General features: G+C 39.9%; 1 protein-coding gene and 1 pseudogene across 2 annotated transcripts in view; one reads left to right on the top strand and one right to left on the bottom strand.

Moving 5' to 3' along the window:
• CNNM2 (cyclin and CBS domain divalent metal cation transport mediator 2) overlaps positions 1-26,806 on the bottom strand; it is a 175,681-nt gene that overhangs the window by 102,595 nt on the left and 46,280 nt on the right. The window lies entirely within an intron of this gene.
• Positions 7,524-8,064, top strand: LOC120873600 (annotated as a pseudogene).

Here is a 26,806-nt window from a genome sequence, read left to right as displayed (position 1 = left end):
TCCGACTCTATGTGACCCCACAGACGGCAGCCCACCAGGCTCCCTCATCCCGGATTCTCCAGGCAAGAACACTGGAGTGGGTTGCCATTGCCTTCTCCAATGCATGAAAGTGAAAAGTGAAAGGGAAGTCGCTCAGTCATGTCCAACTCTTCACGACTCCATGGACCGCAACCCACCAGGCTCCTCTGTCCATGGGATTTTCCTTAGCAAATGCTCGGCCTCACTTTTACTTCTACTTTCTCTTTCTTCCTACTACCTTGAAGTGAAAGTGAAAGTCACTCAGTTGTGTCCGACTCTTTGTCACCCCATGGACTCTACAGCCCATGGACTTCACCAGGCCAGGATACCAGAGTGGGTAACCTTTCCCTTCTCCAGGGGATCTTCCCAACCCAGGGATCAAACCCAGGTCTCCTACTACCTTACTTTGATGCTTATTCTAAATAGATCATTTGGTCATTCTGTTTCTTTATATTTAACTATCTGTTGTTTTAATGAATGAGCTCTACAACTAGAAAATACTCCTCAGGAACAAGGAGTCACCAGGAGGTATTATCAAAATTTAAATGTTTCAATATTCAGACAAAGGTGTTATTTTCCCATATATTTAGACTAGAAATCCAGCATTGCTATTTATCTCTCTTGTAGTGGAGTAATACGGGGTCTAATTCCCTTCCCCTTGGGTCTGGGTTGCTCTGACTCATCAGACACCAAAAAATGAGCAGAAGTGATGCAATTTGTGGAACCAGGTCAGAAGGAACCCAGTAGCGGCCTCATGTTCTCTTGGGACATTTCATCTCTGGACAGGTCATCTCCGAAAAGTTCCCTGGGCAAACTCTCCCTCTGAGAACACAGCCATCATCCATACACATTCAAGTCAATAGAGAGGCTATGCAGAAATGCTCCGGCCAGCAGCTGCAGCTGAGCAGAGCCTTCAAGTGTGAGCACTAGACATGGGAGTGAAGAAGTCTCCAGTTGATTCTGCCCGCCAGCTGCTGCTTCTCAGCTGAAACCCTAGATTTCAGAGAACAGAGCAAGCCATCCCTGTTATGCCCTGTCTGAAATCCACAGAATCTGTGTGTGTGATAAAATGACTTTTTAAATGTTAAACCACTAACATTTGGGGCAGTTTGCTACATGGCAATCAATAAGTCTCCACAGTTACGAATTTCAGAAAGAAAATAAAACAGGAAAAACTAGCCAAGTAGTATTTGCCAAGAACATGCATCTTCCAACTAAAATGACCTACCAATGGCCAATACAACAAATTTTAAAAGGTTTATGTCAAGATGTATCATTGCAATCTCTCAAAGATCACGCATAAAATCAGACCTCTACACCGGAACAAGAATTGGGATAGGACTGACCTCCTCATCATTGAGACTGGATGCTAACAGATAGTATAGCAATCCATCAGAATTCTCAGGGAAAACACCCAACCCAACCAGCCATTATATGTACAGAGGAAATAAAAGGACTCAAAAAGTGACTTCCTTCACATTTTTCAGTAAGGTGGTTAAGGATATGTTCCATCATAATCAGGGAGTATGTCAAGAAAGAATGACATTTTAGAAAAAAGATCACATAAGAAAGGAAATGTAATCAGGATACAGTATTAGGATGAGAAGTGAACGGTATTTATATAGTCATAATAATGTAAGTGACTTATAGATCCAACCTATATACAAAGCAAAGACATCTTAATTGCAGTTACATTACAGAATGAAATAAAAATCTCATCAGCTTTGATGAAGTCCTTTACTTTTAAAAACAAAACGCAAAAAGATACCACAAGTTGGAATTATAAGAGGGAAGACGAAAAAAAGGTAAAGGCATTACTGTTCTAACCACTGAAACAGGTAAAACCAAACTTCTGTTTTTTGTTCTGTTTTTTTTTTTTTTTAAGTCTACAAAATTGATAAATCTCTAGCAAGAATAACAAAGAAAAAAACAGACAACACAAATTTTTATCAGCAACGAAAGGAGGGAATTTCAATACAGGCATTAAAAGAAGAGACTACTGCAAACAATGCTAGAACACAAATTCAACAATTTGGGTAGAATGGGCCAATTCCTCAGAAACTCCAAGCTGTCATGACTTACCCAAGATGAAATAGGTAAACCCAAACATCTAACAAAAGTTAACTATAGATAAAAAACCTTTTGTCTACATCTCACAGATACAGAGAACAAACCAGTGGTTAACAGTGGGGAGGGGTAGGAGAGAAGGGGCAATATGGAGGAGGGAATTAAGAGTACGAACTATTAGGTGAGTTACAAGGATAGGCTATACTGTACAACACAGGGATTAGAGCCAGTATTTTACAGTAACTACAAATGCAGTATAAGCCTTACAAACTGTGAATCACTATGTTATACATCTGTAACTCATAAAATACTGTAGAGTTTAAAAGAAAAATCTTCTGGGGAAAAAGTCTCCAGGCCCCTGTGATTTCACTGGTAAATTTTCTCCCCCTCTCCCCCTCTCTCCTCGTGAAGTCATGTCCGACTCTTGCAACCCCACAGACTACAGCCTGCCAGGCTCCTCTGTCCATGGGATTCTCTAGGCAAGAATACTGGAGTGGGTTGCCACTTCCTTCTACCAAACATCTAAAAAACAAGTAATGCTAAATATATATAGTTTCTACAGAAAATGGGCTTCCCTTGTGGCTCAGCTGGTAAAGAATCTGCCTGCAATGTGGGAGACCTGGATTCGATCCCTGGGTTGGGAAGATCCTTTGGAGAAGGGAAAGGCTACCCACTCCAGCATTCTGGCCTGGAGAATTCCTGTATAGTCCATGGGGTCACAAAGAGTTGGACACAACTGAATGACTTTCACTTTTCACTACAGAAAATATAAGAAGAAGGTACAGTTCCTATTCTATGAGACCAGCACTAATGTGATTCCAAAGACAGACACTGAAGGAAAACTATAGACCAATATCCCTTCCTAATAAACCTATATACTCAAAATTCCTCAATACAGCCTGCCCTCTCCATCTGTGGGTTCCACATATGAATTAAACTAACTGTGGATCAAAGATTTCAGGGGAAAAAATGGCAAAATAAAATAACAAAACTTCAATTTTCCTCATAGGCAACTATTTACACAGTATTTGCATTATATTTACAACTACTTATATAACACTCATGGCTCAGATGGTAAAGAATCTGCCAGCAATACCAGAGACCTGAGTTCAGTCCCTGGATTGGGAAGATCCTTCTCCAGTGTCCTTGCTTGGAGAATTCCATGGATAGAGGAGCCGGACAGGCTATAGTCCATGGGGTCACAAAGAGCTGGACACAACCGAGCAACTTTCACACAAACACAAACACGTAAATGCTATGTAAACAGATGTAAATACAATATAAATACTATGTAAATAGTTGCTGGCATATACAGCAAATTCAAGTTTTGGTTTTCAGAACTTTCCAGAAATCGTTTGAATACTTTGTATCCACCAGTTGGCTGCACACAAGGATGGGGGACACACAGATTCCCCATCTTCCACTACTGAAAATCCATCCTTGCGTAAATGTACCTGGTGAGGGTTTAATTATGATTCCCGTTTTCTAGATTGGGAAAATGAAGCTTGGAGAGATTAACTAGATCTGTTCAAGACAGATCCCACAGCTGGAAAATGAGAGTGCCAAGGTTCAAATCTAGGGCTGACACCAAAGCCTGTGCTCTTAACTACTGAGCTTATGGTGTGGCAGCAAGAGAATCAGGAACAGGTGAGGAGTCACACACCCACTCACAAGAAGGCAGACTGTGCACAGCTCAGCCTCCCAGCCTTCCCCCAACACAGCCTCCCCTCCCATTCATTAGCACCCAGACGGAAAGGCAGAAAGGAACTGGAGCTGCTTCTCATAAAGGCTGCCCCCAACTAACATGGGCACCAAGCAAAGTCTTTGGCAGATATGTTTGCAGTGGAAGAAGAATGCCAAGGGCCATGCTTCCTGCCCTCAGAAAACTTGGTCTAGTTTATACCCAAAGAACATGTCCTCAAATTGTCTACAACACATGGTGTGCTCAGGGACTGTAATACATGTGCACGTAGACATCAGTGTATGTAGTAGATATAACAGTCATGCAAATGTACACGTATGTGGAGAGCACTAGAGATTCTCTTGAAGTCCTAGCAGTGCCACTCTACTTAATTATGTAATAACTCATATAACTGAGCTAAATGGATTCTCACCCCAGCTATGAGAATTAAAAAAAAAAGTTTACTAAGAGCACATCCAAGACTTTAAGGGTTACTACTAGTTAAACTACTAAGAACTCTTTCAAAGTAGCCTCAAGCACTTAAACATATCTATATACATGCAAAATCAAGACTCAGGTAACTGCAAATTCCTTAAAGATCATGCAAGGTAACATGTGGTTTACATTTTATACATACATATATAAATATATATATAATTATTTATATGAAATTATGAAATTAAAAGATGCTTACTCCTTGGAAGAAAAGCTATGACCAACCTAGACAGAATATTAAGAAGCAGAGACATTACTTTGCCAACAGAGGTCCATCTAGTCAAAGCTATGGTTTTTCCTGTGGTCATGTATGGATTTGAGAGTTGGACTATAAAGAAAGCTGAGAGCCCAAGAATTGATGCTTTTGAACTGTGGTGTTGGAGAAGACTCTTGAGAGTCCCTTGGACAGCAAGGAGATCCAACCAGTCCATCCTAAAGGAGATCAGTCCTGAATATTCATTGGAAGGACTCATGCTGAAGCTGAAACTCCAATACTTTGGCCACCTGATGCGAAGAGCTGACTCATTTGAAAAGACTCTGATGCTGGGAAAGATTGAAAGTGGGAGAAGGGGACAACAGAGGATGAGATGGTTGGATGGCATCACCAATGCAATGGACATGAGTTTGATTAGGCTCCGGGAGTCGGTGATCAACAGGGAAGCCTGGCATGCTACAGTCCATGGGGTCGCAAAGAGTTGGACACAACTGAGCAACTGAGCTGATATATACATATACACACAAATGATAATATACATTCCTTGAAAAATACTGTTTAGCAAAGCAACTGACGAAGGATTAATCTCCAAATAAACAAACAGCTCATGTATCTCCATATCAAAAAAACAGCCTAATCAAAAAATGGGTGGAAGACCTAAACAGACATTTCTCCAAAGAAGACATACAGATGGCCAAACACATGGAAAGATACTCAACATCATTAATTATTAGAGAATGTAAATCAAAACTACAATGAAATATCAGCTCACACTGGTCAGAATGGCCATCATCACAAAGTCCACACACGGTAAATGATGGGAGAGGGTGTGGAGGAAAGGGAATCTTCCTACACTGCTGGTGGGAATGTAAACTGATAAAGCCACTATGGAGAACACTATGGAGATTCCTTGTAGAACTAAAAAATGGAACTACCACGTGACCCAGCAAGCCCGCTACTGGGCATATTCCCTGAAAAAGCCTAATTCAAAAAGACACACGCGCTCCAACATTCACTGCGGCACTATTTTCAGTAGCCAGGAAACAATCTAAACGTCCATCAACAGAGGAATGGATAAAGACGTGGTGCATATACACAGTGGACTATTAGTCAGAGAAAGGAACGAAATTGGGTCATTTGTAGAGACACAGTTGAAAATAGAGACTGATGCAGAGTGAAGTCAGAAAGAAAAACAAATATCATAAATTATCCCATACGTATATGTGGAATCTGAAAAAAATAGGTATAGACAATATACAAAGCAGTAATAGAGACAGAGACAAAGAACAAACATATGGATACCAAGGGGTAAGGGGAGGGTGGGGCAAGGCAAATTGGGAGACTGAGATTGACATATATACACTATTGACACTATGTATAAAATAGCTAACTAATGAGAACCTTAAAAGAATAAAATATACTGGATATGTAAAAATTTAAAAAGCAGTTAAAAAAAGAAAAATACTGTGTTTATAATTTTAACCTAGTTAGTTTAGACTGGCCTTCCCTCTCTACTCCCTCAAATATTTTTAAAGTTAGTATGGCTTTTCAACATATGATGGAATCTAAGAAACAAAGTAATCAAAATTCTAAGAGCTAAGCAAACTAATGACAAAAAGTGGGAGATCACCGTAATGGGAGAAAATTAGACATCACAGTTCAAATCCTGAGATCATATACCACAATTTATAAAGAAGGCAATCCAAAATAATTAATAAAAATATCCATTTTAATCAATGTCTTATTTCCTCCTATATCTCTATCCCATTTTAGCTAGAAAGGATTTCATGAGAGAGAAGAATAGAGAGAGCACACTCATTGAAAATGACAAATTTCCTAGGACCACAATTTTTGAGGCCCCAGACCAGCACCTTACCCCATTTCTTAGTTCAGGATGGCATGTGTGCTTCATTTTACCTTTCTGTCTCTCAACCGCTCACATATATGGGGGCCCTGACCCTCTCACGTATATGCAATTTTCATATGTAACAAATACTTTTCTTCCAATTTTATTGATATGTACTTGACATACATCAGCACTGCATAAGTTTAAGATGTATAGTATTATGATCTGACATCATGAAATGATTATCACAAGATATCCATGAGATGATGAATGTTTACTAATTATCACAAGAAAAGTAAACATCCATCATCTCATACAAATATAAAAAGTTTTTCCTTGTGATGAAAATTCCTGGTAGTAAATCCTAACAACTTTCATATGTAACACAGTATTAACTGTCACATCCCTAGGACTTTTTTTTAATTGAAGGATAATTGCTTTACAGGATTTTGCTGTTTTCTGTCAAACCTCAACATGAATCAGCCATAGGTATACATATAGCCCCTCCCTTTTGAACCTCCCTCCCATCCCACCCCTCTAGGTTGATACAGAGCCCCTGTTTGAGTTTCCTGAGCCATACAGCAAATTCCCATTGGCTATCTATTTTACATATGGTAATGTAAGTTTCCATGTTACTCTTTCCATACATCTCACCCTCTCGTCCCCTCTCCCCTTGTCCATAAGTCTATTCTCTATGTCTGTTTCTCCATTGCTGTCCTGTAAATAAATTCTTCAGAACCATTTTTCTAGATTCGTATATATGCATTAGAATATGTATTTATCTTTCTTTCTCTGACTTACTTCACTTTGTATAATAGGTTCTAGGTTCTAGTTCTACCTCATTAGAACTGACTCAAAGGCATTCCTTTTTATGGCTGATTCATGTTGATGTTTGGCAGAAACCAACACAATTCCGTAAAACAATTATCCTTCAATTTTAAAAATAAATTTAAAAAGTTTTAGTTTCTCCTATTGATCTGACTCATGTCAATTTAATTCTTAGGCTAGCCAGAAGAACCTAGAAGGGTAGAAGCGAGTTTTCTTTATTCCTGACAGGTCTCAGTCTTAGAGATCTCCTCTCACTTTCCAACAGTAAGGCAAACTCTCCATTTGGTTGGAGGATGGGGTAAAAGAAACAATATAGCACATTTCTGCAAAGATCTTTAAAAGTCCACCCCCTCAAACAATCAATCAAGGCACTGCACATTAAGGAAGGGATGAAGACACTCCTCTCACACCTCACAATTCCAAAAGTGGACAGGTCAGAAAGAGGATCGAGACTACACTGAATCCACCATCCACCAAGAACAGCAGCCAAGATGCAGGTTACCGTGATGACCATCACTCTGGAGGTTGAACCCCCGGATACAACATAAAATGGAAAGACCAGGATCCAGGATAAGGAATTTCCTTCTGATTAAAGACTTCTCTTTGCTAGCAAGCAACTGGAAGATGGACTCTGACTTCAACATTCAAAGGAGGCCACTCTTCATCTTGTGTGGAGACTTCACGGTGGTGCTAAGAGAGAATCTTATACCACTCCGAAAAGAATGAGGGAAAGAAGGTTAAGCTAGCTGTCCCAAAATACCATAAGGTAGATGAGAATGGTAAAATCAGCCACCTTCCGAGGGAGTGCCCTTCAGATGAATGCGGGTGCTGGTTTTTACGGCCAGTCACTTTGACAGATGCTATTGTGGCCTATGTGGTCTGATCTACTGTTTCAAGAAACCAGAAAACAAGTAATTTTACACTGGTTAACAAAAGACATGAACTAACAGGCTAAAAAAAAAAAAATTACACAAAAGAAACCCAGTACGCAGGGTTGGTGAGGAGTGTTCTAGATTAGGAATTGGGCTTGTCCTCTCCTCACTGCTATCACCGGCCTTATGCCCTGTCCACCTGAAAGCCCAAGGGACTGGAAATGTAAGGGACTGCAATGACACGGGGGACTTCCCTGGTGATCCAGTGGTTAAGACTCTGTGCTTTCACTGCAGGGGACAGAGGTTCGATCCCTGGTTTGGGGAACTAGGATCCAGCATGCCATGCAGCATGATCACAAATCAAATTAAAAAAAAAAAAAGACACGCTTCCTCCCATACTAATTACCTTCAAAGAACCAGGGGCCCTAGAGTTTAACAAATGAGTGACGAGGACATTTAAAAAAACCCAAAGTACATTTAAGTGTTTCATCTTCTTAGTGTAGTTAGACGTCACTCACTTCAACTAGGAACTCACACAAAACAAGTGTTTTTTCTCCCCTGGCACAACAGGCCAGCCTCAATTTTAAAAAATTATTTGCTGAAGCAGCCTCAGGGAAAAAGGCAAGGAAAAAAGACCACAGCTAAGTTTTTAGATAAGACAGAACTTACTGAAGAACGAGTACTTTTCTTCAGGAGTTTTTCAAGATGACCAAAAAGATAACAACAGTTCTGCGGTTCATCCAAACATGTTGCTTGGGCTTCAGCAACGGAGGTTTGCTTGTCTACATGGACAGAAGTGATTCAGGGAGAGGACTTTAAAATACTTCTGTTTACCTAATGGAACTCAGCGTTCGGAATGCTCATCTCTCTTCTTTCCTGGTTGACTCACCACAAACAGGAGCCGAGATCACTTGCTCAGGAAGAAGGGGAGCAAGACACTACCACATACCAGTAATCTTTTATTTGTCCTTTTCACCCAGGCACATGTATTTGGCAGCGCTCTTTGCAAACATCTGGTGCTGCTGCTGCTAAGTTGCTTCAGTCATGTCCGACTCTGTGTGACCCCACAGACGGCAGCCCAGCATTATAAAACTACATAAGGTGAATAACCACCGTCAATTAATTCACCAATCCTAATAATGAATGGCCTGCCTTCCTTGACAAAAAATTTTTGCACCAAAATTCAGAAACTCAAATCTAGTTTCCATCACCTAACACTGATGTTTAAGGACTTAGAGGGGGAGATTCTTACCATTTATCTGAAAAATACATCTTGTAGGTGACTATTTTCAAGCCTCTGGACTTTCTCAGTCACACTCATACCCCATATCCATCATTTTTCAGTGTTGTCTTCAGCTCTGTTTCAGTCACACTTCCATCATACTCACCTTGCTCAGTCCCATCCAAGCACCCATGCTGAAGCCTCCACCATCACCCCCAGAGGACCCCGCTCTTGTCTATGACTTAGCGTATGTCAGGCTCTGAGATATTGGGATACCCTTCCTCAAGGGAGGAGCTCTTCTTTCCCCCTCACATATAGCATAGGTGGCCTCAATTCACGTTGTAGAATAGTGAATAAACGTTGTCTCCCCACCTCTGAGACACTGATTTATACCCACTACTTTTTCCCCAGACTCCCTGCAGCTTCTCTATTGGAGTGGCCCCACACCAACCCTTCTGTTACCATCACCACAAAACAGATACTCACTGAGCCTCTATCAAAGCCAGGTACTGCTGTCCAGCTGGAATAAAGCAATGAACCAAACATAAAAAACCCTGCCTACATGGAGCATGCATTCTAATAGGAGAGAAGTGATGCCCTGGACAGCTCATATTCAATTAGAACTTCAGTATAATTCAGTTGTTTTGATTCTATATCGAGTCAAGTGACTGCCCAGACTCCTGTGGTAGATATTCTGCAAAGACAGGTACCACCAACTCCTCCTAAACCTGCAGACATGGGACTACTCCTCCCATTAAGAGGCAGAGTCTGTTTCCTCTCTACCTGAACCTCAGCTGCCCTGTGACTCAGTCAACAGAATTCTCAGAAGTGACCGCTGTGTCAATTCTGGGCCTAAGAAATCCGACAGTTTCCGCCATCCAGGAAACCAGGCACCACGTGAAGAAGCTCAGCCTATCCTGCTAGAGAGAAGGCCATGCAGAGAGAAGGGCCCCAAGGAGGAGAACTGTGGCACCCCGGCTGACAACCAGGACAAAGGCCACAGACACATGAGTGAGGCCACCTCCTACCTTCCAGCCACCAGGTGAATGCAGCCCCTTGAGTGAGTCCAGCAAACTTCACTGGAGCAGAGACCACCACCTATGATGAATTTCTGAACTACAACATCACAATCAGTAAAGTGGTGGTGGTTTTAAGCCACTAAATTTGGGAGTGGTTGTTAGGCAGCAATAGATAAGGGAGATCCTGCCTTCATGAGACAGAGTTCTTAGCCAGAGTCAGGGTGGTATCTTCTACATGTTTCTAGACCTTCATTATATAAACCACTACAGTTAGGCAAAAAGGAAATACCCAGCCAAGATCTGATGAGTGACTATTTTTTTTGTTTTTTAAAACAGCTTTATTGGGTTAGAAATTACATACCTGAAAGTTCATCCACATAAAGCGTACAGTTTAAGGGTTTCAAGTAACTATCACAGAATCTAACTTTAAAATCTTTTCATCACCCCCCAAAAAGAAACCCCACAATCGCTAGCAGTCACTCCCTAACCCCCAACCAACTAACCCCCACTCCCTAACTCCACCAACCCCAAGCTCAGTCCTAGGCAACCACTGATGGACATTCTTTCTGTCTCCATGGATTTACGTATTCTAGACATTCTGTATAAATAGGATCATACACTATATGGTCTTTTATGACTGCCTTCTTTCACTTACCACGATTTTTTTAATTGGGGTATAGTTGCTCTAATGATGAGTGAATACTTATAAAACTAAATGGGGGAGAGGATTGTGGAGAAGTTGCCAAAGTATAATGCACCAGAATCTGTCTTCCCACCTAGCCAACAGCTGCACAGGTGGAATGTATTTAACTATTTTGGAACCTTGAATGCTTACACCTTCCAGGGGAAGGTAAGATGATAAATTGTGATGAACTACAGTCAATTTTGGCTCTTAGCACAGTAGGAACCACCCATTCATCATCCCCAGACCCTTGGCAGACAACTGCGCATGTGTTCCTGGAACCATTGCCCACAGCCAGTGGGAGCTAGGGTGGGCATAAAGGACCCTGTGCTCCAAACACCAGGGGTCCCAGCTGTGACTGCCAATAACTGCTTCTGATCACAGAGGCGAGCAGCCACTGTGCCTCCCCACCCTGTTGCAGTCCCCTTCTCTCCTAGCTGAGATGACTTCCAGGGGATTTAAAAGGCCAGGTCCCTTCTCCACCTTCATTTTTCACTTTTTTACCCCTTTGGAGCCCGACATTAAATACTAGGACATTTAAGAACAACTGTATATATGAAAAAAATTAGAACATGACTGTGTGTGCCCTGAGAAAAGCTCAGAAAAGACCTGGGAAGACCTTTGGTTTCCATCTCAGGCTGATCCTCAGCAAAGGGACTATATAAAACAATTAAAATAAAAAACAAACAATAAGAAAAACAAGCAAGCCCTAGGGAAGGGGGAAATCTGATTTCCAGAGTTACCACATTATTATATTCAAGAGTCCACTAAAACAAATCATAAGGCATGCAAAGGAACAGCAAAGTATGGCGCATTCAGAGAAAAAAAAAAAAACCAATAGATGCTGTCCCTAAAAAAGACATAATGGCTAATACACTGGACAAAGACTTCAAAGGAAATGTCTTAAAGATGCCCAACAGACTAAAGGAAGATATGGAAAAAGCCAAGAAAACAAAGTGTGAATGAAAGGAAATATCAATAAAATGACAGAACCAAAAGGAAGTTCTGGATGGAGCTCAGAAGTATACAGCTGAAATGAAAAATTCCTTAGAAGGATTCAAAAGCAGATTTCTGTAGACAGAAGACTCGGCAAACTTGGAGATAAGACAATGGAAATTACTGAGTCTAAAGAAAAGAAAAAAGATGGATGGAAAGCCAACAGAGCCTAAGGGAACTGTAGGACACTATTAAGAAGAGCAACGTAAGTACAGAGGAAGTCACAGAGGGAAAAGAGAGAAAAGGGAAGAGAGAATACTTGAAGAAATAATGGCTGAAAACGTCCCAGATTTAATGAAATACAGACTACAAACATCCAAGGAGCTCTGTAAACTCCAAATAAGAACACAAAGAAACCCACACCAAGACATATTCTAATCAAACTTTCAAAAGACAAGAGAGTCTTCAAAGCACAAGACAGAAGTGGCTCATCACATAAAGGGATCCTCAATAAGATTACCAGAGTTGTCAGAAAGCTCAGAAATAATGGCACACAATGGGCTGATATTGCGAAGTGAAGAGAACAAACTATCAAATGAGAACCCTGTTTCCGGCAAAACTGTCCTTTAAGAGTGAGGGAGAAGGCAAGATTTCCCCAAACAATAGTTGAGAAAGTATGTGACCACCAGACCTACCCTGCAAGAAATGCTCAAGTAGTCCTACAGGGTGAAAAGAAAGGACACTAGACAGTATTTCAAAGCCTACAGAGAAATACAAATCTCAGTAAAGCTGAGTATATCCGCAATTGCAGAAACCTATTATTGTATGGAGAAGGAAATGGCACTCCAGTGTTCTTGCCTGGAGAATCCCAGGGACAGGGGAGCCTGGTGGGCTGCCATCTATGGGGTCGCGCAGAGTCGGACACGACTGAAGCAACTTAGCAGCAGTAGCAGCAGCAGTATTATTGTAACAGTGGTTTGTAACTACATTTTTCTACATGATTTAAGAGACTAAAACATTAAAAAAAAAATAGTACGAAAGCTAGTATTACTGTAACTTGGGTTTCTCACTCCAAATCTTATTTTCTATATAATTTTAGATCAGTGCACTTTTAAGGAATTATAAGTTCATTTTAGAGTGTATTATGTATAAAGATGTTAGTTTTGTGACATCACCAACCAAAAGGGGTGGGGACAAAGCTGTAAAGATTCACATTATTAAAATCAGAAATGAAAATAGGAACATTAGCACTGGTTCTACAGATATAAAGGGATAGATGTAAACAACTGGATGCCAACAAATCATATCTAGATGAAATGGACAAATTCCTGGACCCACAAAAGCTACAAAGATTAAATTATGAAGAACTAAAAAATCTGGTTATTCCTATGGCCAATAAGGAGACTGAATCAATAATCAAAAATCTCCAAAGAAAAGCCTTGGATTTGATGGCTTGACTGATGAATTCTACTAAACGTTTAAAGAACTCCAAAAGTTCTCAAACGTTTCCAAAAGACTGAAGAGGAGGGGATATTTTCAGACTCACTCTGAGAGGCCAACATTACTTTGATACCAAAGCTGGATAAGGACACGGTAAGAAAACTGCAGACCAATATTTCTTCTGAACACTAACGCCAAAACCTTCAACAAAATGCAACAAACAGAAGTCAGCAGCATATTAAAAGGATTATATACCATGAACAAGTAGGATTTATTCCTGACATGTAAGGATAGTTCAACAGACCAAAAAGGTAGTAGTACACCATATCAACAGAATGAAGGAAGAATATCCACATGATCATCTCCATTGGGCTGAAAAGAATTTGACAGAAATTCAACACCCTTTCATGATAAGAACATTCAAACTAGAAACAGAAGGAAATTACTTTAACAGAATAAAAGCTGTATATGAAAACCCACAGAGATCACCATCTTCAATGGTTCATGGCTGAAAGCATTTCCTCTAATATCAGGACCAAGGCAAGGATACCCACTTTCAGCATTTCTGCTCAACACAGTATTTAAAGTTCACTCAGAGCAATTAGCCTAGAAAAACAAAGGCATCCAAATTGGAAAAGAAGAAGTAAAATTCTCTTTGCAGATGATATGATCTTATATATAGAAAATCCTAAAGATTCCACACATACCAAAAAAACTATTAAAACTAACAAATTCATTAAAGTGGCAAAATACAAAGGCCAACACAGAAAAACTCAGTTTCATTTCTCTGTATATAACAAAGAACAATTTAAAAAGGAAATTACAAAAACAATTCTGTTCACAGAAACAATTCTGTTCACAATAGCATTAAAAAAGAATAAAATACTTAGGAGTCAACCAAGAGAAAGATTCGTACAATGATAATTACAAATATTGATAAAAAGAAAGTAAGGTCATAAATAGAAACATCCCAAGATCATTAATTGGAAATCTTAACACTATTAAGATGTCCATACTACCCAAAGCTACTACAGATTCAATGCAATCTTTACCAAAATCCCAATCATGATTTTTGCAGAAATAGGAAAAACAAAACCCATCCTAAAATTCATATGAAATCTCAAAATGACACCAAGTAGCCAAAACAATCTTGAAAAAGAACAAAACTGGAAGACATACTTCCTGAATTCAAAATTTTACCACAAAGTTATGATAATCAAACAAGTGTGGTATTAGTAAACAGACAGACACAATGCAATCTACTAAAGGGCCCAGAAATAAAATCCTTGCATATATGGACAAATAATTTTTGACAAGGGTGCCAAACCTTCAGTGGGGAAAGGATATTCTTTTCAACAAATATTTCTGGGAAAAATGCATATCCACATGCATGAGAATGAAGCTGGATCTTTATCTAACACCATATACAAAAACTAACTCAAAAAATGGATCAAGGACCTAAATACGAGCCCTAAAGGTATAAAACTCTTAGAAGAAAATATAGGACAAAAGCCTCCCAACAGTGGATTGCGCAATGATTTCTTAGATATGACACCAATGGCATAGTAAACAAAAGGAAAAAAATAAATAGGTTGCTGGGAAATTTTTAATGTTGTACATCAAAAGAGTAAAACAGCCACCCACAGTATGGGAGAAAATATTTACAAATTATTTATCTAATAAAGGAATAATATCCAGCATATACAACTCCTAAAACTCAAACAATAAAACAACCCATTTAAAAATGGGCAAAGGACTTGAATAGACATTTCTCTAAAGATCTATGAATGTCCATGAAGTACACAAAAAGATGTTCAACACTACTAGTCATTCAGGAAAAGCAAATCGAAACTACCAGGAGATGCCACCTCACACCCACTGGGATGGCTACTGTTGAAAAACCAGAAAATAAATATAGACAAGGACGTGGAGAATGTAAAATTGGTGGGAATGTAAAATTATCCAGGCGCTATAGAAAACTGCCTGGTGGTCCCTCCAAAAATTAACACTAGAATTGCGATATGATCCATCAATTCCACTTCCAGGTCTGTACTAAAAAGAAAAACCAAGAGGAGGGTGTGGCGGAGCTGGCTGCCTTCCCATATTCACAGCAGTGTTACTCACAATAAGCAAAACATAGAAGCAAGCCAGTGTCCATGGACTGAAAACTAGATAAAGAAAATGTGGTATATATACATAATGGAATATGCTAAAAAGGAAGGAAATTTTGCAATGCGCTGCAATAATCTTGAGGACATTCTGCTAATTAAGCCTTTTTGTATTTGCCAAAAATACCAAAAGGCAAATAGTGTCTGAGTCCACTTATATGAGGTACTTCAGGCAGTTAAGAAATCATGAGGAAAGAAGGTAGAATGGTGGTTACCAGGGGATGTGGGTAGGGGGAAAATGAGAGTTACTGTTTAATGGGTATAGAGTTGCAGTTTTATAAGATGAAAAGAATTATAGAGATAGAAAGAGGTCATGGTTACACAACAATGTGAATATTCTTAATACCACTGAACTGTGTGTTTAAAGATGGCTAAGATGGTAAATTTTATTCCATTTAAAAACAAAAAAAATTTTTTTAACTTAAATTGGGTATCTATAAGCATGGAAGAGACCTAGAGCATTTTATTTTTTTGGACAGAGGACTCAAATCATTTTTTACTGCGTATTCGGTTAGTTAAATGTTGACCATGTCTCCTATATATTTTTTTACTAAATTAATGCATTATGTACATTAAGAAATACCTTCAATAATAAGCATAAGTGTTTATATATTTATGTTTGAATAAACATGCGAGTCCTACTGCAATCTGTTGGTTAGCTAGGCATGCGACAACTTGGAGACAACTGCTTAAGGGTAAACCAGTTTCTATGTTATTCTCGAATTTCTTCTTCCAACTCTCTCCTCTTAGCCTTTGGACTCTAAACTATTTCAGTTTTCTTCCTCTCAATGTTTTCCTTCAGCAGTTCCAATTCCTGCTTTCACCTTTTAAATACAGGCTTTGGTATCTGGCCTTCTGCTCTTTCAAGTACACTCTCCCTTGGCAAATTCATCTTACTAACAAATTGCCAGAAGTTTTGTCAACTTGTCTACTCTCTGAATTAGTCGGCAACCACTGAACATTTACACCTGAGTCAAACACCTCACCACTAGTGTATCATCTAGCCCACCTCACCCACACTGTCAATGCCCAACAAAGCTCTCCAATTTGCTTATCTATCTTCTGCTGAATCACCCAATGTAACTATACATCTGGAGCCAACTCAAAACACTTTCCCACAGCTCTACTTATTAGCAATTCTGCTGGAAGTAGGCTAAAACTGACTTCCTTGTAACTTTCATATTGGGTCCAGTTTGGGCTTCTGAGGTCTCACAAAATACCATCACTGCATGCACACGTGCTTAGTCACTCAGTTGTGTCTTTGCGACCCTATGGGCCAAAGCCCACCAGGCTCCTCTGTCCGTGGGATTTTTCAGACAAGAATCCTAGAATGGGTGGTCATTTCCCCCTCCAGGGGATCGTCCCAACTCAGGGATCGAATCTGCGTCTTCTGTGTCTCTGGCGCTGCAGGAAGATTTTTTTACCCACTGAGACAATGGGAACTACCCACACTCAAATCTAAACCAAATGCACCATTTTTGTCATCTTTAGGTTTCCTTGGCAAGACACGAGGACCTTTTCCAAGCAAAACAGGGCAGCTGGAACCACAGCTAATCTGTGTCCTATAAACCAAAACAGGCACTGAACACTTCAGGTGAGCGAATCAGGACAAGCGCAGAATAACATCCAGGACTCAGACCCAGTTCAGCGGGCATAAGAAATTATGGGTCTCCAAGCTGACGGATGATACAAAGCCTGAGGCCTCTCATCAGTTGGTGGGGGCATGCTTATTCTCTGCTTAGAGAATCAGGCAAGTCCTCCATGCTCACAATTCTGCTTTTACAGCTGTCCCTTGATGACATGTTGTGAACTGATTACACTGTAGCTTAAAAAGCTTTTTCATCAACCGGATCTAGTAATTTAAAAGCAAAACAAAAACAATCTGTTGTGGAATAAGCCATGAAGTGCTTACTTAAACACTAGGCGCTTCTGGGTACTGATGGCTTGGTTATGACATTGGAAGAGTTGATGACTAGAAGGAAGATGACTAAGAGTAGTCAGTGAGAACCCAAGGAAGAATCTGAAGTGGCACATTAGCCAAGAATACACCCAGAGAATACCAAAGAGAACACACACGAAACTGGTATTCCGGCCTGTCTTGGGTCATGCACACAGAAGCAAGGGACCAGAAAGACTTCTGATACCTAGCTCTGATGAGGAGGAACTGGGAGGAAAAATAACTTGTGTGTTCTCCATAATGTTTTAAAAAGAATTGACTGTATCAGACTAACTATGTAAATACAGAAGAGGAGTCATGTTTAACCAAGTTAAACATGAGGGTGAGAAGAGGAAAATCATGTAGAAAGAAAAAAAAAACTATTAAAATTCTTCTGAGGGAAAAAAAGACAAAACAATTAGAGCAATTCATAATTCTCAAGGTCTGCCAAGGTTTCCTACACAAAGCAAGAATTTTGTCCACTTACTGTAGAAAAGAAAGATCTTTCTCTTTTACATTTCTCTTACACATTAGAAAATGTTAGCAAAATTCAGTCTTTCAGTCCTTAAAAATGACTAAAATGTAATCACACAATTACATTTAAGTTATATTGTGGACTTGAACTGTCAAACAAATACTGAGACTATTTCATAAACTTTTTACACATACTTCTTTAAAATCACTAATAACAATTTTTTTTTCCCTGCAAAAAATTTGAACACATATTTGAAGCCACTGCTATAGCTTAAAACTGGAATTCCCTTAATGGTTACTGGGAACTATGATAATAGAAATTATTTTTACTAGTATTTCTCTGAATTCTATTCATTTATAACACTTCCTATAGTCATGCTACTCTTCAGCTTTCTTAAATTGGCCCATTTAGCCTTGGCTATCCCATGAATTATGTAAGCTTTTAGAATCCTGACTCTATTTTGGGGGGCTCCAAAATCACTGAATATGGTGATTGCAGCCATGAAATTAAAAGATGCTTACTCCTTGGAAGGAAAGTTATGACCAACCTAGACAGCATATTAAAAAGCAGACAGATTCCTTTGCCAACAAAGGTCCATCTACTCAAAGCTTTTTTCCAGTAGTCACGTATGGATGTGAGAGTTGGACTATAAAGAAAGCTGAGCGCCGAAGAATTGATGCTTTTGAACTGTGGTGTTGGAGAAGACTCTTGAGAGTTCTTTGGACAGCAAGATCAAACCAGTCTATCCTAAAGGAGATCAGTCCTGAGTGTTCATTGGGATGACTGATGTTGAAGCTGAAACTTCAATACTTTGGCCACCTGATGCGAAGAGCTGACTCATTTGAAAAGACCCTCATGCTAGGAAAGATTGAAGGCAGGAGGAGAAGGGGACGACAGAGGATGAGATGGTTGGATGGCATCACCGATTCAGTGGACATGAGTTTGGGTAAACTCAGGGAACTGGTGATGGACAGGGAGGCCTGGCATGCTGCAGTCCATGGGGTCACCAAGAGTCGGACACCACTGAGCAACTGAACGGAATCTCTAAAATCTCTTGTTTTCATTCTTTATTTATAATGTACGTTTGTTTATTTACTCATTCAACAAACATTTACTGACCAACTACTGCCAGTCAACAGCATTCTCATAAAACTTACAACCCTATATAAAATGGAAAGGTTAGACTGAGATGTTATTGTCTCTTTAAGATCTAAAATTTCATTATATAAAAGATCATCTACATTTACCATTTTAATTGATCAAAAAAGCAGAAGATGAAAACTTGGCATTAATAAGAAATAGTAATATTTAGACCACACCCAAGCAAGGTCTGCTTCAATCCTGGGTACAAATTTCTAGCTATATCACAAGTTCCTGTCCAAACAAAGTCAATGTCTGTTGATCAAACAATGGGTCACAAATATATGAATCTCTTTGCAATTATGAAAAAGCTGGGAAATGATTAAATAGTACATTGTAAATTGGATAGTTATTTAAACCTACATAAGCTCATGTTTGAGGAACAGTTTTTTTACAGTTAGTTTCTGAGTTCATTTAGAGAAGATCTTCTGAAACTTAGGTTAAAGGTTAATTTTTTATACATCAAAAGTTCACACTACGGCAGAGGTTACAGAATACAATACCAATCACAGAAGTATACTGCAGCTCAGTCGCTGAGTTTAAACGCATGTTCTTCAAACACTCATCTGAAATAACAAAGTACTATCATCTAGTTCAGAATAATAAACATTCATATATACCAGTAGAAACACTCTTGTTTCCAGCTGTTTACAAGTCCCAGAGTCATAACTAACACGTTGTTGAAAACAATTCCTTGTAATCTAAAGGCTCTAAGCCCACAAACAATAGACTACCAATCAAAGCTTCACAGCCTTGATTACTCAGGGGAGGGCAGCCGCCCACCAAAACGCCCCGAGAGAAGTGAGCTTATCTTTCCCACAAATTGGTAACGTTTTTCCTCTCTTTTCTGCCAAATCCTTGAAGAAGGGACACATTGCACAAAGATTCAATAAAAAGAATCCTAATATTTCCTGTTCCTGTGATGTAACCAGACTCATTTAGCTGACATGTATTGTATACTTCACTATGGCAGGCTCTAGGCTAACCCTTTTAAAGACATGGCCCCTGTCTTCCAGGAAAGTTAAGTTCTAGAGGGATAGAGCAGTATGAACAAATAACTAGTGTGATAAATACTGTGAAAGAACAGTAACAATGTTAAAAGACTTTAGAGGAGAAGTTTACCTAATAGAAGAAGGGAAAGAACACCACCCCCTGAGAAAGCAACATTTAATCAGGTATCTGAAGGACGCTGCTTATCTTAAATTTTTTCTCTGCATATTTGCACAGATATTTGTTTTTGGTCAAATAAGTTACATATTTAAAAACATCCTATTTTGGAACTATAGTCAGCTGGTGTATTTAAAATACAAGAAAGGCACATAAGCATACCTGGTTGCATTCTGCCATCACCTGGTAAATATCACACCTTGGCTAGACTGCCTGTCCCCAGGGAGGATGAAACTCCTGAAACAGAGCTAGGTCACACCAATTGTCCCAGCCAAAACCAGCACATAGCCAGACAAACTCCCAAAGTCAGCAGAGCCCCCAAACCAACCACCCTAGAAATGTTTTGAACAAATACTTATTGTGAGCAACTGACATTTCTCAGTCATCTGCCATGCAGCATTACTATGGCAACAGATAACTGATACACAAGATTTTTAAAAATTACTATTCTTGTATCTTTTCTCTGGAAACTACTGAAGGATATGCCCTCCCAAGAGAAACAAGTAAACCAAGAAAGACTCTGATTTGGGATCCAGAAGTGAAGGATTTAAACATAGGAAAAAAGATAACTTTTAGGTTAATTTGTGAAGGGAAGACTCAGAGCAACAGGCTGCTACAGTTCTATAGTTCCTGTTGGCAATTCTAGGATAAATGCTTCCAAAACAACCTAAAGAAGTAATATATAACCCCATGTGTGTTAGAATCCTGGCAAGGAGTATGAGGATAGTAAATTAGTTATGTGAAAAAAAGAGAAAAAAAAGACAAGTGAAGTCGCTCAGTCGTGTCCAACTTTTTTCGACCCCATGGACACCAGGCTCCTCTGTCCAGGGGATTTTCTAGGCAAGAGTACTGGAGTGCGTTGCCATTTCCTTCTCCAGGGAACTTCCCGACCCAGGGATAGAACCCAGGTCTCCCACACTGTAGACAGACGCTTTCCGTCTGAGCCACCACTTGATCTTAGCCAAAAGGCCAAGGTGAAGAGCAAACAAAAAAATGAGAATTATGGAAAATTCCAGGAAAAAACCTAAGATGTGATCATAACATATTACCTGGCTCACATGGAACAACTTTCATGTTTACAATAATGCATACATTAAACATTTGACATGAGAAGCTAGAGAACCATTCCCTGAGAAAGTGACATTTGTGAAGACAACTGAAAGCATGTTTTAACAACTTAAAAACATATTTTAAAATTTTGGACAATTGTACTGGGGGGATAGGGGGAAAGGGTGTATGTGCTGGAAGGAGAAAGAACTTTAAGAAAAGTAGATCCACATCTTCCAGTGTAGAAAGCCCTCAAATAAGATCTAAAACTGAAATATAGAAGACAGCGATTTAACCACAGATTCTTTAAATATCAAATTTAATAGCATAAGCAACAGCTAGACAGTAGTCAAACCTGGGGAGTTGGGAGGAGACAGAAGGCTATTTTTGAATCATAAGCCCAGTGTCTTTTTTGAAGCTATTATTTTAATAAAAATTAAAATTGTTAATAAAAATTAAAATTTTTACCAATTTTTAACATCATTTGCCTTACTTCCATTCTCCCCAAATTCCTATTTCTAGACACCTTACATCTATTACAACTAGAACTATTCCCTGATCAACTATTTACTGGGAAGCTACTAATGTCCACTGTTTTTGATAAGCAATTAACAAAAAACTAAGTCTAGTGGGGACACACAAAATATTTTATACCAAACATACAGATAGGCCAAGAAGTGGTAAGAAGAAGAGTAATGCAAAAGAAACGGATGTGTGTATGCTCAGTCATGTCCGACTCTTGGCAACCCTATGTACTATAGCTCCCCAGGCTCCCGTCCATGAAATTTTTCCAGCATTTATATATGTTGGTGGCATTTAAGCAGACATCTGGAGTTAATAAGGGAGCAGTCCATGCAGGCATGTGGCAAAAGAACAGAGGTGGGAAAGCAGCTAACGCAAAGGCCCTAAGATGCACATGCGCTTAGCATGTTCCAAGGCAAGTGGAAAACCAGCTATTTAGGGCCTTATGTGCATTGTAAGTACTTTTGCTATTACTCTGCATGAGCTAATGAATCATGGGTCGTCAAATGAGTTACAGCAATAGGAATTAACTCTTACTCTTTAAAAGATCACTTGCTGGTGTACAATCACTTGCAAAAAAAAAAAAAACTGGCAATATGTGCTAAGGCTTATATTATATATACTACATGTTAAGGCTGAGACAATATACACTAACACTGGACTTTCCAGGTGTCGTGGTAAAGAATCTGCCTGCAATGCAGGAGACCCGGGTTCAATCCCTGGGTCGGGAAGACCCCCTGGAGAAGGAAATGGCAACCCACTCCAGTCTTCTTGCATGGTAAATCCCATGGACAGAGGAGCCTGGTGGGCTACAGTCGGTGGGGTCATGAAGAGGCAGACACAACTGAGCACACACACCATGAGGCTGGTACATACTGAATCAAAAATCTCACTCCTAGGTATATGCTGCTGCTGCTAAGTCACGTCAGTCGTGTCCGACTCTGTGCAACCCCAGAGACGTCAGCCCACCAGGCACGCCGTCCCTGGGATTCTCCAGGCAAGAGTACTAGAGTGGGGTGCCATTGCCTTCTCCACCCTAGGTCTATACCCATCATAAACTTATACATAAATGTATACATGTGTTTCTCAAAAGCCAGGTACTAGAACATTCATAGCAGCATGATCTATAACAGCGAAACACTGGGGACTCTCTGAAAGTCCATCAACAGTGGAACAGATCAATAAACTGCGGTGTGTATGTGTTAGTCGCTTAGTCATGTCTGACTCTTTGCAAGCCCGTGGACCTGGGTCTCCCGTACTGCAGCCAGGTTCTTTACTGTCTGCACCACCAAGGAAGCCCTAATAAACTGTGGTATATTAACACAAAGGGGACACCAGAAGATGAGATGGTTGGATGGCATCACCAACTCGATGGACATGCGTTTGAGCAAGCTCCAGGAATTGGTGATGGACAGGGAAGCCTGGCATGCTGCAGTCCATGGGGTTGCAAAGAGTCGGACACAACTGAGCAACTGAACTGAACACAACTGAATGGTTTCCAGCAATGAGAAGAAACCAAATTTCATGCACCACTGTGGATGGATCTCACACACATAATGTTGCATAAAAGAAGACGGACTCAACTTACACACTGTATGATTCCATTTACATGAAGTTTAACAATAGACTAGACTAACCTGTGCCCTTAGACAGTGGTCATCCTTGGGGGATCAGTGTCTGCAGGTGAACGTGAGGAGTAGCTAGTCACATGCCAATTTCAGCTCTGGGTACGGCATACATAGATGTGATCAACTTGTGAAAATTCACCACAAACCCATAATATGTGCAATTTTCCGTATATAAATGTAAGGTTCTTTTTCAAAGATGAATCTGCTGTGTGGAAAATGGATTCTAAGGAGGCAAATCACCACGGGGAGCAGTTAGGAAGCTAGTGTAATTCTTCAAAATAAGACGATGGTGGCTCAAGCAGGAGAGGCAGAGACTGTGCTGAATGGCCACATCCTGGAATATTTTGAAGCTAAAGTCAGCATGATTTCCTAACAGACTACACCAAATAGTAAAAGCAACAAGGATAGCATGAAGTGGTGTTTTTTTTTTTTTTTTGCCTGGACAACTGGAAAACAGAAGTGCCTTAGCTGAAGTGGAAAAGACTATAGAAAACGTAGATGTGGAGAGCATGGGGGGGAAATGTCTAGTTTTGAGAACCTTATGTTTGTGAGGGGTCCAAATAGAGCTGTTAAAACCTGTAGTTGGATGCATAAATCCGGAGTGCAAGAAAATCTGGATTGCAAAATAAATCTGGGAATTGAGAGCAAAAGCACAGCTTTAAAACCAAGGGACTGCCTACCTCTGCCAAGTGATCAAGGTTACTATCAATACTCTTGAAGTCATGTACCCCTGACACGAGACGAAGAGAGAGACACTTTGCGGCCCTTTCCTCAAACCCTTAGCTCCTGACAAATCCTTCAACAAAATACCTGACTCAGTGTGTATAAGTGTAGTCGCTCAGTCGTGTCCGACTCTTTGCGACCCCATGGACTCGAGCCCACCAGGCTCCTCTGTCCATGGGATTCTCCAGGCAAGAATACTAGAGTGGGTTGCCATTTGCTTCTCCAAACCTGACTCCAAATACCTGACTAGTACTCCTTAAAACTGTCAAGATCCTCAGAAACAAGGAAGTGTGAGATAGTGAGAACTGGGGATTCTATTAACATCGTTCCTCCCGTGACCTGTTTTCTCACCTCTTCCTTATCACCTTCACACTGCCCTTGCTTCCACTCTGTTGCTCCCTCTAGGACAGCACTGTCCAACAGAAGTTTTTGTGATAATGAAAAGAAATGTACTATACCTTGGCTGACTAATACAGTAGCCCCAAGGCACATTTAGCTACTGAGCACTTGCAATGTGTCTATAGTGCCTGAGGCACTGAGTTTTTATTTTATGTAATTTTAATTTTAATTTAAATAGGCACACGTGGCTACCAGTTACTATTTGGACAGCACAGCTCTGAGTTCACGATCTCTTATTTGATCCTTTCTTTTCTTGACCTTATAAACCCTGATACTTCTCCATACTTGATTATCCTGGCCATAGTCAATCCTTAAAGAACATCTAAAGTCAGATTTCACTTGGCCTTTGCTCCTATCTTTCTATACCTACACAGTACAACTGGAAAAGGACAGAAGCCTCCTGGGCCAAACAAGCCTCCTCCCTAATCTGCCTGTTTAGTTAGGCCTTAAAGATCACTAAGAGATTGACCCCTGTGAATTCAAGGAAAGATTTCTCAAATGTGAATTAAAAAAAAAAAAAAAAAAGACTCCAAGTGTTAATGATAAAGTAGATATAAGAAAAAAAAAACTCTTCTAGAGACTCACAGATTTAGGAAACAAACTCATGGTTGCCAGAGGGAAGGGACAGTTAAGGACTTTGGGAAGGTCATGTACACACTGCTATATTTAAAATGTATAACCAACAAAAACCTATTGTATAGCACATGGAACTCTGTTCAGTGTCTCGTGCAAGCCTGGATGGGAGGAGAGTCTGGGGGGAGAATGGCTACACGTATATGTATGGTTGAGCCCCTTCACTGTTCACTTGAAGCTATCACATTGTTAATTGGCTATACCCTAATACAAAATGTTTATGGTGTAAAAAAAATAAAACTTTAATTTTAATAAAACCAAAAATAAAAAACTTTTACAAATATAAAATAAGAATAATACCCAGATTAATGATATCAACTCAGTGAGTTAAGGAATATTCTCCTCCTAAAATTAAACCACTATTCACAATGTATGGTACCAGCTTACACAGCACATAATCTCGCCACTTTCCTCTAGTCAAACAATTGTAAAATCCTCATTTGTACAGTGTGTCTTTACAGCTATTAGGCAGGAAGACAATTCTATTAAGACCTTTTCTCATGAATATACAATAATTATGGCAGCATAATCTGGTATGGGGGCTTCCCTGGGAGCTCAGCAGTAAAGAATATGCCCACCAATGCAGGAGAAGCAAGTTTCATCCCTAGGTCAGGAGGATCCACTAGAGAAGGAAATGGCAATCCACTCCAGTATTCTTGCCTAGGAAATCCCATGGACAGAGGAGCCTGGTGGGCTACAGTCCATGGGGTCACAAAGAGGACACAATTCAGCAACTAAGGAACATCATCTGGTATAGATTCAAAATGCAGTGCCAGAGCTCAGCGATAATCTGATCATCCAGAAGATCCAGACTTGATTTATGCTAGTTTTGAAAGACAATTGAAATAAAGGCAATTTTTAAAAAATTTATGAAGAACAAGGATTCGGAGAGTAAATTCCCAAAGAACTGTAGCTTGAGAAACAAACTATCCCCAGCTGAAAATGCCAACAGCCAAGAGAGAGTAACTAATAAGAGCTTGTTATAGTTTAGCTATCAGATGCGTTCCTCTCTGCAGTCAGATGAGAACAGCTCTTCAGAAAATTACTTCCACAGAGGTCAAAGTTCTTTTGTTTTTTTAACATTTTCATCTGTTCACTTAGTGAACCAAGTGATTCACTTAGTTCAATCACTAAGTCGTGTCCGACTCTGTGAGACCCCAAATGACTACAGCGCACCAGGTCTCCCTGTCCTTTACTATCTCTCAGAGTTTACTCCAACTCATGTCCATTGAGTCGGTGATGCCACCCAACCATCTCATCTGTCGTCCCCTTCTCCTCCTGCCTTCAATCTTTCCCAGCATCAGCACCTTTTTCCAATGAGTCAGTTCTTCACATCAGATGGCCAAATTACTGAAGCTTCAGCATCAGTCCTTCCAATGAATATTCAGGGTGGATTTCCTTTAGGATGAATCTCTCCTTAATATTTTTATTAGGAAGAGATTAATACAATGAGCCTCCCTATACCCAATACCCAGCGTGACCAATTACCAGCCTGCAAAGGTTGTTTTAATGGCAAGACAAGTGCACGACGAGGACATCAGCAACATCTCAGAGAAATGCCAAGACAAGTAAGTAGTACGATGAAAGAGAAGGGAAGGGAAGTGAAAGTCGCTCAGTCATGTCCGACTTTTGCAACCCCATCGACTAT

This window comes from Oryx dammah, unplaced genomic scaffold, assembly GCF_014754425.2.
Source record: "Oryx dammah isolate SB20612 unplaced genomic scaffold, SCBI_Odam_1.1 HiC_scaffold_14, whole genome shotgun sequence".
NCBI classification, from domain to species: Eukaryota; Metazoa; Chordata; class Mammalia; order Artiodactyla; family Bovidae; genus Oryx; species Oryx dammah.
Note: the sequence above shows the minus strand (reverse complement) of the source record. Positions and strands in the feature narration are given on the sequence as shown.